We start from the raw sequence: 13,780 nt of genomic DNA, 5'->3' as shown, positions 1-13,780 counted from the left end.
TGTCCATGCAACAGTGGCATTCAAACCACAGCCCATTGAAGAGTGGTGATACTATTCCCTCTTCTAGCCTGGTATCTTAAACTAAAATCTAATCATAACTTTTGATAAAGGTTTATTGTATTAAAAAAAAACTTTTCTGGTAGGTATCACAATATAAATATATTTTAGTATGATTTCTTAAATGAAAGCAAGTTAGCTGGTTTATAAAAATGGCATGATTTTTTCTTCCACAAAGTTTATATTTTGCTCATAAAATGGATACTTGTATGAGAGTACATATTGACTGATATAGCAAAGTAAGATAGGATTTACTACCCATTTGTTATCCAAATTAGGTTTGTGGAATCCCATGGCCGTAACAGCTTGTTGGTCTTGATATGCGTGGAATTAAGCACCTTTAATAAGTGATAGCAGAGCTTTAGGACAGCAGATATGTGAAATTTATTTCAGATATAAAAGTGAAGATCAAATAGTGTGGTAAATAAACCAGTAAGAAACTAAATACCATGATGGATTTGTTTAATTTTCTTTCCTGTTAAAACATATCTGGGCTTTATTTAATATGAAAAGTATAGTACTAGCATATAAGCAATGGCTGAAATTTCATAGTTTTAGGTTTATTATTAAATGCATACATAGAATCCAGGGTTCCTTCTTCAGATTACTTCACTTGCCAAGTATAGCATGCTATTCCATTTTGTTGAATATGTGGTCGTTCCCACACAAAATGAAAATTGTGTTAAAAGGACACCAGGACATTTTTTTTTTTTTTTTCTCCACAGCTACAAAAGAAAATGTGATCAACCTATGTATTTAGTTTAGGAAATTCTTTAAAAAAAAGAGAAAGGAAAGAAAATCATTAGACTAATCAGTGCAGTGAGTAGTGTACAATAATAGTTACTGCTACATGATTTTTAACATTTATTATGTGGGTACCTCCAGAGGATTGAAGACTCTTTATAGTAGGTTCACAATAGCCATTACTTACATGATACCTATCATAAGTTTATAAGTTCTCTCCTCAACCTATTATTTGGTGGGTAGCATGGGGACTGTTGATAGTGGTCTTCTGTTTAGTGTTGTTAGCATGTTATTTCTCCTTTTTGTAATGTATGTAGTATCTCTCTTTTTTTTTCCTTCTGCCTTTCTTAATACCTCTTCATTTGTAATTTTCTGTCCATGTGATCTTCAGCATTCAATGCCAACACCATATCTAAATTGCTAGAAGTCTTGATCTTTTTATTTAGGATTATTATTATTATTTTTTAATGAGTCCATGTCCCTGATCCATAGAGAGCCACACTCCAGATGAAGCTTTTAATCAGTGACATACTCTTTGATGTTACTAGTGTTCTTTTCTTGTTAAATGCCTTTTGTTTTTGTTTTTTTTTGCATGTTCTATTCTTATTCTTACATCTCTCATCCAATGTTGTTAGGCTTCCCACGTTAATATTCTACATTTGTTACATGATTTGCTCTCCATACCTTGTACATGTCATTACTTTTTTTCTTTCTTTCTCGTTGATTTTCACCTTGCATTTTTCATTTAGGATGTTGAAAGTTTATTTTTCACTAGGTTAGACTATAATAAATTTAGTTTAATCCTTTATCCCAGTGAGAGCAAACAGTTTGCACCTGAAAATATCTTCAGGACTGAATATAGTGTTGTACTATCTTACCTGGGTAAGTAGTATAACACCAAGGCAACTCGTAGCAAAAGTGGAGCAAGTTACCAACACTCCTATCCCAGTATCTCCCATAATGCAAAACACATCTCCTTGTGGATATGTATTTTGCATTATGATATATTTGCATTTTGCATAATAAAATAGCAAAATTCATAATGCTTCACAATAACTTGATAATTTTGATAATACCAAAACAAGATGAGACACATCTGTAGAAATCTATTATTATTATTATTATTAGTCCTTTTAATTATGAACTATAAAGATATATTTAATAAATTGGTTGTAGTTTTGTGTTTTTAATTAAACTAGTTTCATTTTGTCACAGATGGTTTTCGCTTCTGAACTACCTGGACTATTGTTCTTATCAATATTACTAAATTCTAATCTCTTCTGGAAATTTTCTCTTACTAAATGTTTGACTTGCGTTGACCAATCACTGACTTAGCAGTTTAATCAAGAGATTAAATATATGGTCAGTTTAATCCATAACGTTCTTAAGAATATTTCACCCTGTAATTTCCCAGAATCCTGTTAGGAAAGAACAGATTGCTGATTATTGAACTTGCGATCATTTCGAAACACGTTCTAGACAACAGATTTTTTTTGTGCTGCTGCTATTTGTATTAATTAGTTGGGTAAGAGCAGTTTCTATATCACATAAACAGAGCATTTGATTTTCAAGTTTATTATTATTTATAAATTAAATTGATTTTTCAGTTCATTTTTTTGTGCATCAAGATTCTAGTTATTTTAGGGTAAAATGTCAAGTAAAAAAGTGGATGTTAGCGAGCATAGCAAGTTATTATTCCTGGCACCTCCAAGGAGTCCGAAGACTCATCGTGGGAGGACACCTACAACTGTCTCAACCACTACACCGAACCTCTACTATGAATCATCTCCATCGCCATCTACCACCCACCTTCACAACTAGTATTTTTTGTCTGTAAATTGCATGTGTTCTGAAGGGCCGATTTGTCTGTACGCGGGAGATGAAAAACCTGAGTTTCCAGTAGAAAAAACCCTGCTACCACCGTATGAGATCGGATAACTTGCCTTCGATTGAAAATCGTCCAGATAAAGATTCCTCCCGTCGCGACGAGAATTGAACTTATGCCTATTCCAATCAAAGAGCAAAATTGTACCATCATTCTTTCAATTGCGCTACGGAGGCGCTTATTATCGTTACTATTGATTGCTTCTACATTTTAACTAAAGCTGGAATTATGCTTATTATTGCAAATTTTTCTGAACCTTAATTTTTTTTTTATAAAAGAATTAAGGTATATCTCAGGGCCTAGTTAAAGTAAAATCATGAAGCTGAAAGTATAAAACATTCAGAATATAAATTTTATTATTCTACTTCTTAACAAAGAATTGAGCTAATGTAGTTTGGTGGGCATTTTGTTTCTTTTTTCCATACAACCGAAGGTATGGCCCTATTGTCTCTCTTCTGCAAATTTTACTGCTCTATTCATCAGGGTCAGCCCCTGCATTGCTGCTTAAAAATTTCGCTTCTACGAAAAATATACCGCCGATTGTTATAATCCGCTTGCAGACAATTTTTATGACCGATCATAAACAGCGGTATTCTCTTTCCCAAATGTTGAAAGGTTTCGATATATGAAAATTAACGATACACAAATATTATTAGGCGTTCTGGATCCGAGTTTTTCGACATATTCTCGAATATTTTTCTCAGAATATTTCCACTATAAAATATTTATTCATAAAAAATGCTTAGAAAACTAAAATGACAAATTCCAGGAACTTCTTGAGGAACACAGTTTGGGAAACCATGGCATACATAGTGTACATGGAAGTAGTGTAGTTAAAAATCAAATCGGCTAACGCCTTTTTATTCCCGTAGGCGAGGCCATTTAGCCCTATCTAACTTTTGGAGACTGAGTGGGCAGTTCAATCTCCACTGGTACCAATCAGAGATAGATGGCCCAAGGATATCACTAATTAAGTAGTACACAGTAGTGTAGTATGCCATTAAAAATAACTGTAAAATGTTTTAAATCGGTAACTAAATTATTTCATTCTGGTGAGTGATGTTTTAAAATAGGCATAAAAATGTATAGACAGAAAATTTTTAAAATCTGTAACATTTATTTTTAAGATGTATATAGGCGCACTAATCGAATTTGGATATCGAAAAAAAATGGTGCACTAATTACTACATAGAGACATTGTATAGGGGCGCCTAAATTTTCTTTGCCTATGGGCGTCAGATACTCTCACATCGGCCCTGCTTGAGGGTACATGGCAGGAATTTGATGATGATGATTAAACAAGGATGTGGGCCCTTGTTTAAAGCCCTTTCTTATTTTAGCTAGTTTTCCTATGATTTGGTATAAACTAAATGAGACAAGTATGAATATTATTATTCAGGCATCATGAAGTCATTGATCTTATCACAGATAAGCTGGCACTCCTGTAATAAAAATACATATTGGCCATATAATCTTTCCTTAAAATCTAAAATTAATCTTCAGAACATTCCAGAGACTGTCCCCTTGTTCTCATCTGCCGTTAGTTTTAATGGAATTGAAATCACGAAATGGATAGATTGGGATGGGATCATGTTTATATGTGCAGAATTGTTAAGTAGATAATATCTCCATTTGTTACTTGGGTAATCACAGTTTAGCAACATTGTACAGCATGAAAACCCAGTCATGTTAAATGCATTTCTGGATTTGGCTTCGTTTACTCTAACCAGTTGGTGACACGAGATCGGTATAACTTCATGCAATTAAAGGGTTAAAATTGGTGTAATATTCATTACATAAAGCAGAACAATTCAGATGATTAAAAATTGATATAAGAGCTTTACCAATATTAGTATTGAATTTCTGAGCAGAGCAGAGAAGGATGGCCGAGTGGCTAATGTATCCACTCTCCAGCCAGAAGGCTGTGGGTTCGAATCCTGCCATGGGCATGACTGTGTGCGATTGTCAGTGAAAATACTAGTGGTGGTGGTCGGCTGTAGATGAAGGTAGTTATGGAGATGGAGAGTTGTAGAGTAGGTGCCCTCCCTCAATGAGGGAGGGCTGTAGGTGTTATATAACTTTCAAGAATGACCTCTTGTCTCTATTTCCTTCAACCCTTTGAAAAATATGTTTCAAAAGCACCCTTTAACCACCTTACCGGCCATTATGGATCAAATCCGCATCCTCATACTTTTCATATATATATATATATAATCAATGTAATATTAATGGTATTACAATTTCAATATGCACTTCACATCCATGATAAACTTGATGTCTATAGACGTCTTGGCCGGTAGCATGGTTAACAATTATGCCTCAATCATATCTCTGCCACCTATTTATTAGTCTGCAATTTACATTCTCAACCTGTCTTCATAGCCTGTATTCCACAATATGATATTGCTTTTGATAGTCGCCTCTGAACTTTTCCAGAGCTTGTATCCTCACCTAAGAATGCAAATCAATGTGCAGTAGCCCAGATATAGTCTAATCAAAGCCTTATAGTCTAATCAGCAGAATGACCACATCCATATATCTACTTGCCAGTGTTCTTAGTATACTGGCATTTCTTTGTTCTGTTTTTAACTTTTGCAATATGTCACTTGGACTTCAGTTCTTTATCCCCTACCTCCTGTAATGTGTCCAATATAATACACAGCTTTGAGATCCAAAGTGCAAAACCTCACATTTACTAGTGTTAAACTGACATAGCCACTTTATTCAAATCGCTCTGAAGCACTAGTACATCTGTGTCATTCCTAATAACTTTTCCCAGCTTAGCATCATCTGCAAACAGTTGAATATCAGCTTGCAAACCACTTGCAATATCATTAATAATTAAACAGCAGTGGTCCTAGAAAAGAACCCTGTGGCACTCCACTGATAATTCTCCTGAGAGACATCGCACCTTTGTAAACCACTGTTTGATATCAATCAGAAAGTCAGTTTGCTATCCAGTCAACCAAGTGATTTTCTAATCCCATTTGCTGTAACTCATACACCAGTTTATGTGGTAGTCTGTCAAATGTCTGCAATATCCACAAGTATCACTATGAATCACCCCTATCCAGAAGTGTAAGTCACCTTATAAAATGTAAGTAAATTTGTAAAACAAGACCTCCCTTTAACAAACCCATTTTCCACCCAATCCTGTATCTTATTCTTAACCAATTTCTCCAAGACTTTAGCAGAGCAGGTCTTGGAGAAATTGATTAAGAATAGAGCAAACTCGTCTGTAATTTGAAACATCTGTTTTCAGTGGTGGCCGGTGAAAATTTTAAGAGTGGGGGTGCTGCATATACAAAATAAAAAATAAATTACTTTTTTCCTAATCAGTAACCAATTTATTAATAAACAAATTTATATATTAAAAATATTTCACCCTCACCATGAACAAACACCAATAATAAAAGTTTCGTATCTCACAGAAATAATGTGCGCAAGCATACGATACACTGCCCAGACGAAGCAGTGGCAGAATCACTTGTCATGTGCAATGCCAAATGTAAATGAATATCAGCGAGGCGCGATAATTCTCCCACTGCGTTAGATCGCAGTGCATTTGTTTCGTTTAACGATAATTGAAAAAATATAATTCTTTTCATATTTTCAACAGTGATACTCGTCATAATTCAGCCTTGTTTCTATAATATAATAAGTATGTTATTTTAACAAAAAATAAGATTTATAAAAAATAGTTCACCCTCACCACGAACACGCACCAATAAGAGTTTCGTATCTCACAGAAATAATGCGCAAGCATACAATACACTGCTCAAACGATCAGTGTCGGAATCACTTGTAAAGTGCAATGAGAAGCGCAAACGAATATCAGCGAGTCTAGCTGCAATAGGCATAACGTGAGAATTCTGACACGGCGTTAGATCACAGTACATTTGTTTCATAATCTGAAGCGTTAATCGAACAATTCCAATTATTAACTATTCAATCAATGTCAAAATAATATAAGCTGTAACCTTTAACATGTATTGCATTTATATAATGTAAGCATTGTTATTATATTATTTATAAACACAAAATTTAATTTTTTTCCCTTGGGGGGGGAGGTGCCGCAGTGCTTATGTACGAGCGGCCACTGTCTGTTTTGCTTCCATCTTGCCCTCTTGTACTCATTAGGAACGTTGACTCATTAAATAACCGAGTCAACGGAGTTGCAGTCCCTTAGCACATTCTTTCATAAAACATGGTGAAATTTCATCTGGTCCAATAGCTTTATTCACATCATGATGACTTAAACCAGTGGTCGGCAAGCTTTTTCATATGAAGTGGCAATACTGAGGGCGCTGCGTTGCCGACTCCTCCTGATTTAAATAATTAAACTTAAAATTACAATTGGCATGAATGGTTTTGAAATGTCTTTCTATATTACTTTTTTTAGAAATATAACCACACTATTATTGCATAATAAACAAATACATTTGCCATTATAATTGATAAAGCAAGCCTCTCGCATCTGATCTGACAGATACATGCTAATTGTTAACATGTATATTCATTTTTTATTTTTTATGGGATATTATATTCATTCCTATGTGACAAAAATATGTTGCAAAAGCGAGGTAAATAAAATGTTAAAATTTGAAATCTCATTTTTCTTAAAAACAACTAATCATAGAATTTCAAAGTCTGAAATGAGAGAAAAAATGCCTGTGTCATGATATTGCGCTCTTCATATTAAAAAGGTTCCTGACCTCTGCAAGATGTGCTTTACATTTATGGAAAATATTAAGGAAAAAGGTTTGGAGCTTGCTCCACCTTTACTATGAGTCGGTCGGATGCAAGCATAAGGCACTACTTATGCTTGCATCCGCCGAAACGTTTTAGTTTCTATATATTCGGCACGAAACTCTTGTAGTTTCTATATTTGGCTATGAAATAATGTTGGATTCAATATTTACTTAATTTGTACCATCATGTATTATATTTGTAGTATTTTTTCTTTATGTTTTCTTGCATTTTAGCACATACCAGTAATGAATGTATCTCTCAGATATACTTGGATCTACACTGCAAAATTACCGCTGCGAGCTCCAAAGCAGTTTACCATAATTTATGTGAGGGCGCACTAAAAATTCACAGCGGGCGCTGCTTTGCCAACTTAAACCTCTAACTTAAACAATCATAGGCTTCTATCTTATTCACCTTCAAGGAACTAAGTTGAAGTGTTGATTCCTCAACTTCCGGTTTCCTCAGAATGTATCGTTACCATCAGTATGAAAAAACCTTAGCAAAATGATCACTGAACAACTCCACAATAACTACTTTTTTGGTCACTTCCGTGATCTCGATCCTGCAGAGTTTACCCCCCCCCCCCCCCAATAATCATTCTTTCTCTTGCTAGCTGCATAACAGAGAAACTCCCTGGGATTTTTTAAGCCTGTTTCGCTAGTTTCCTCTCGTAATCTAATTTCGACTTTCTTGTTAGACGAACTCTTCTTGCCTGTACTTTAGATTCCATTTAACTGTTCACATCTAAGTTTATATTGTCTCCATAATCTCTTCTGCAATTCCTGCTTAATTTCCCTATTCATTCATTCATTTAACACCAATTTTGTTAATCCTTTTTTAGTTAGGCGCACAATCTATTATTGCCATAATCAAATACTTCTTAACTACGACTCATGCCATACTCTTTTCCTTCAAGTTGGAACTTACCATAGAACTTCGAGCTGTTTTCTGAGTCATCCACAATCTCCTGTCCTATAGTTCCACAGGTATCCTTTTACTCTGCATGCTTTCGCACCTCACAGGTCAGGACTGTATCATCATAGTCACCAAGTGGTGGCAATGTTGATATGTTGTTGACAATTACATTATCCGACGTTAATAAAAATGGAATACATTTTGCCCACGATATGAGATAGATAATTCCTTAAGAACTCAAAAAATTCATTTTTCTTTCTCCAACAAGCTATTAAAAAAGAAACAAAAAACACGAACATTTTACGTTTTCAGTCTGTCTAAAATGTTGAGCTTGAGGGGTTGCTTATATTTGAAACAAATTGACAGCCTTTAGTTTTTAAAATACCTCGATTGAGATCTCCTTTTATGATGTTGGAATCATCGAGTTTCGTGTACTTGTGTTAGTTGGGCTCCTGCATATGTTCAATGAAGACCGTGAAATGCGTTTTGTCTGTAAATATATATTCTGGTCAGTTTTGCAGTATGTGGAATCAGATTTTCTGAATAAAATTCCCTGCCTCGGACGTATGAAATTATTTGTCTTTCCTTTTTCTAACACATTTTCCTCCTCAAAGGAAGCAAGTGGAATTCCTTTAGCTTTAACGGACTTTTTGAAAATTGACGGGCAATCACTTTCAATTTTTCACTATCATTGATAGAGCAAGCTACCGGTGAACAAAATTCGCGAGAGATAATAGAGCTGACGCCATTCCTGCTATCTATACGGAAATAAAAGGCGTTAGCTTTTTTTTTTTTTTTTTTTTTTTTTTTTTTGTCTATAATAAGTTCTAGGACAGACATTTTTTTTTTATACGAAATTGAAAATCCAATTTTCTGGGGGGAGGAGCAATACTTTTCCGTGCCACAAATCGATTAACTCGGAAGCAGATTTAAGAATGGCCTAGAAAAAGAATTCATCTAGTTGATTGGACCCCAACCAGTACTGGTCTTTCTTAGGGTGACATGGCATTGTGCATACAAACGCTATGTCCACAAGGCTACAGAGGCATATATTAGAACAACACTTAATTTTTGAAGCTGCTGTTATTGTGTGGAATTCCTGTTTTGATGAACTTCCTATACACGTCAATTACGTGAACACGAAGCATTTAATATAAAATACGTTTCATGATTAGGGATACCAGACATCCCGTAAAATTCGGGATCGTCCCGTTTTTGGCTAATGCGTCCCGTTGTCTTGAGAAAACTCTTTGAGACAGCTTTGGCCTGTATTTTAGAGTTCAAGACTGAATAACAAAATCGATGAGTTACAATTTCTATTCTATTACAAACACTGCTCTTCGTCATTGCAGGGAACTGTAGACGCGTTATTTCCTCAATGCGAGTGATGGCAACACTAGCACTGCAACAATGATGAGTTCGTTAGAACAGTGCGCATTGACATTTTGGCGTTTGCTGTGATATTGGCTCTTTAAATAGCACGGAACGGTCTGCTTGGCCCACGCCATTTTAGAAGCTTGCTCCGAGAGAAACAGGTTGGTGCTTGCAGAGTATTAATTACTGTACGGCTGCTGTTAAAATGTATGCTTTTTCAATTCTCCTGTGGCCCTGTTGAACGTTGAAAATGCCGAAAAGGAAGTGTGATTATACAGACGCTTTAAAAACTCAATTTCCGTTTTTATGAAATACTGTATAATGAAAATATGAAGCCTAACAATTGGATTTACTGTTTGTTTACTTATACTTAGTAAAGTGTGTGCATAGTAAACCTTACGATGCACACACTTGGAGAGTTAGAATGATTTTGTAAGACTGGCATATGTGATGGATGCGCATACTAAACTTTCATCCTCAGTCATAAGTGTCCCGTATTTTTTTTCCAATGTATCTGCGATCCCTATTCATGATGAACATCGCATCATTAGAGTGAACATGTAGAAACAATAGACAGTTACATGAAAGAGAATGAAATGATAACAGCTTGTGTGCTTTTTTTCTTTTTTCTTTTTTTTTTCTTCCTGCTGCTCTCAGTCAGTTACCTGATGCTGTTAGGAACCAGTGGGAAATTAAACATTGTCACTAACACATATAAACAAACTAAAAGCATAGTCAATTGGCAATAGTGCTCAAGGCTTGTTAGGGATGTGAGCGCATATATATAGAGAGAAAAAAAAAGTTTTTTTGAAAACTCATGCGCAGTGGGATGTGAAACTACAGCCTGTTGGTGGCGAAGCAGAAACATTATCAAATGAAGTTATTTGCAAAGAAAGAAAATACGAATTACTTTATTCAAGAAGTGAAAAAGCATTCCTGCAAGAGAAGCATAACAAAGGCTCTTGGTAAGCCAGCAGGTTCCATAGTGTTTCAATTTCTTACGTTTTTCTCTGCAATCTACGTGCGAAAATAGAACAAATTTCAATGGAAAAACATGATAATTATGAATGTGGCAAAATATTCTGAATGCTACTGTAAAAGTTTAGAAATGAAGAATTACAATGAAAAGAATCGATAAAAGTGCCACAAAGAATGAAGATATTCTTGTAGTCTGGAACAATTACAGATTAAATGAAATGTGCAGAAGATATAGTGGATGAAAACATTAAAGAGGAATACGGTCAGTAGTACTTCTCAACTCTAGAAATAGACAGTCATCAGTAACTTGAAATGTGGAAATTCAGCGAATATTAGAAAGAAAATGCTCGTCATTTTGAGCCGTCTCTTCAGAGGCCAAAATCCAGCACACTTAAAAAAAAAACTATGCCAGCAAATTCCTGTATTGTAATATCCTGAATATTAATGTTGTCACCATTCCAGACTTTCAAGATTTTAACTACTTAGACACGTGATTAAAGTTACTTTCACTCCATTTTACACTGTTATATATGCTTTTCTTACATTAAAATGAAATTCGATTTCATTATTTGTGTGTTTCATGTATGGCCTCATAGTTGCTTCGGCCGTAATTCCAAATAACAATCCAATTATTATTATTATTATTATTATTATGGGCAACTCCAAGGAGTCCTTAAACTCATCGAGGGAGACCCTAAACATCATGTCCAGAACAACTATTCAGCAGCATCCACACAGTATCTATCATACTTTGCTTTGAACTCACTGATAGTCATGGCACTAACAACAGACTCTGGCAGCTTATTCCACTCATTCACCACTCTCCAAGCAAAAAACCTAGTTCTAACACCCTTGCTAACCAAACTCTTGCACTGTTTCCATGGATGGCCCCTAGTTCTCTCACCACCAGACCTGTTCTGAAAATTTCCTCTGAATTAATCTTGTAGAAACCCTTCAGTAATTTCAATGTCTCAATCATATCACCCTTCTTCTGCCTATCAACCAATTTTTGTAACGCACAGATCTTCAACCTGTTCTCATAAGGTTCGTTCCATAGACCAGCTATCATCTTGGTTCCTCGCCTCTGGATGCTCTCTACCTCCTCCCCATCAAGAAGAAACCCTCGCCCAGATCTGGGTGCAGTAGTCAAGATGGGCTCGATAAAGAGGAACAATAACTTGCTTGTCTCTGCTCATCAAAATATTCTTCAGTAACCAAGTGATCTGATGATTTTGCCACTTTTCCAATGTACCTACTAAACTTCAACTCCCTGTCCACCAACACTCCCAAAACCCTGGCCTTGTCAATCTCCTGGAGTACAGCTCCACCAATGTGGTATACTGCTGCTATTCTTGCTCATGCTAGAGATCGACTAATCGGCAAAAGTCTTAGAAAAAGACTAAAACATATTCTAATAAAATTCCATTAGAGGAATTATTTATAGGCTTTCCAATTCTAGTGCAAGCGAAAAAAAAATTATATATACACAGGGTGTTCGGGATAAATTTGACATATTTATAATTAATTATATTTTTCCGTAAGTTACATGTATTAACACACACTTCTCTTCATTTAAAAGTTTGGACCCTTCTTCATTCATATACAAGATGTCAGAAAGGATGGATAGCTGGAACCCACCTGAATCATGGAAGAGAATAACTTGTATCATGATGATTCGTGCCCGCCATCAAAATAAGGATATTACGACTGCTGCCCAATGCTCCCTGAATACAGTAAAAACAATCAGGCATGAACTAGAGACTTGCAATGGTGACTACGAGGATGTAGCAAGAAGAAAGATCCCTAGCAGACGATCTGATTGCGTTCGTACAGCAGAATTCCTCGCAAATCTGCAGGAACAGGTGTTGAAGAACCCTGGCATTGGAATTCGGGCTTTGTTCGTGGAGTTGCTAACTGTAGTCAAGCCCTGGATAACAAGGGTAGCCAATGGTAGGCCGTATGTATGGCAGCAGGATTCGGCCCCTTGCCACACCTCTGGGAAAAGTCAAAAATGGTTGTCTGAAAATTTCTACGACTTCACCAGTCCAAATGTTTGGCCTCCAAACTCCCCAGACCTTAACCCCATGGATTATTTTGTATGGGGCGCAGTTGAAAAAGACACCAATCGCACTTCCAGTAATACAAAAGCCCAGTTAATGGATAAAATTAAAACAGTTTTTGCGGCCCTTCCCAGGGAGACTGTAGCATCAGCTTGTTCGAGGTTCCGAAGCAGAATTGAAGCTGTGATCGATGCTAATGGTGGTTATTTTGAGTAAATCTTGTTGATAGTATTGTAATTAACTCTGCCTGTAATGTTTTTTTGTCAATTCATTAAATTTAATAGATACAAAGAATATTTTCTTTTTCCTTACGAAACTGTCAAATTTATCCCGAACACCCTGTATATATATATATCTGTTCAGGGTGGCCATAAAATAACTTTCCCACTTTGGAAGCATCTGCAGCTAAAACCAATAAACGGAATGAGACCAAATTTTATATTGAAACTTTTGAAGGCATGGGGAGATGATTTCCGCCAGAAAAAAAAAATCTTACCAAAACTCACCGATAGGAGAAATTTTGGAGCTGGCGGAGTCGAAAACAAGCGGATAATTATAATAAAATAATAAATATTATTAATTTTACTAATCTTAAAAATTGCGCCAAAAACTCGTCAAAACAAGGCAGTGACTAAAGCTAAAGTTGCTACTGAGGGAGAGCGTTTGTCCTGAACAAAAACACTGCTGCAGTGATGATAATAATTTATTTACTCGAGGATACCTTGACATTAGAAATAGCTTGGTTAAAAGAAATTATTAGGAAATCCACCAGGGAATTGGAAAACGTGGAAAAATGTTTGTTTAAACTTCGACAGGATAAGAATAAGAACAGGCAAGTAAATACTGAACTTGGTAATCAAAATATTAATAACAACAAGGTAAGTTAGTTAATATCTAAGAAAAAAGAGGTAATATGGTATGGTGATTCAATTTTAAAATTTGCGCTTGCTGAGGGAGTCACCACTTTTACGGGAGCGAAAATTGAAAATATGACAAACGTAATTGAAAACCCAAA

The sequence above is a fragment of the Typopeltis vanoorti genome, chromosome 24, assembly GCF_054136105.1.
Source record: "Typopeltis vanoorti isolate ZY-2024b chromosome 24, IOZ_Tvanoo_1.0, whole genome shotgun sequence".
Classification (NCBI taxonomy): Eukaryota; Metazoa; Arthropoda; class Arachnida; order Uropygi; family Thelyphonidae; genus Typopeltis; species Typopeltis vanoorti.
This window is presented reverse-complemented; position numbering follows the sequence as displayed.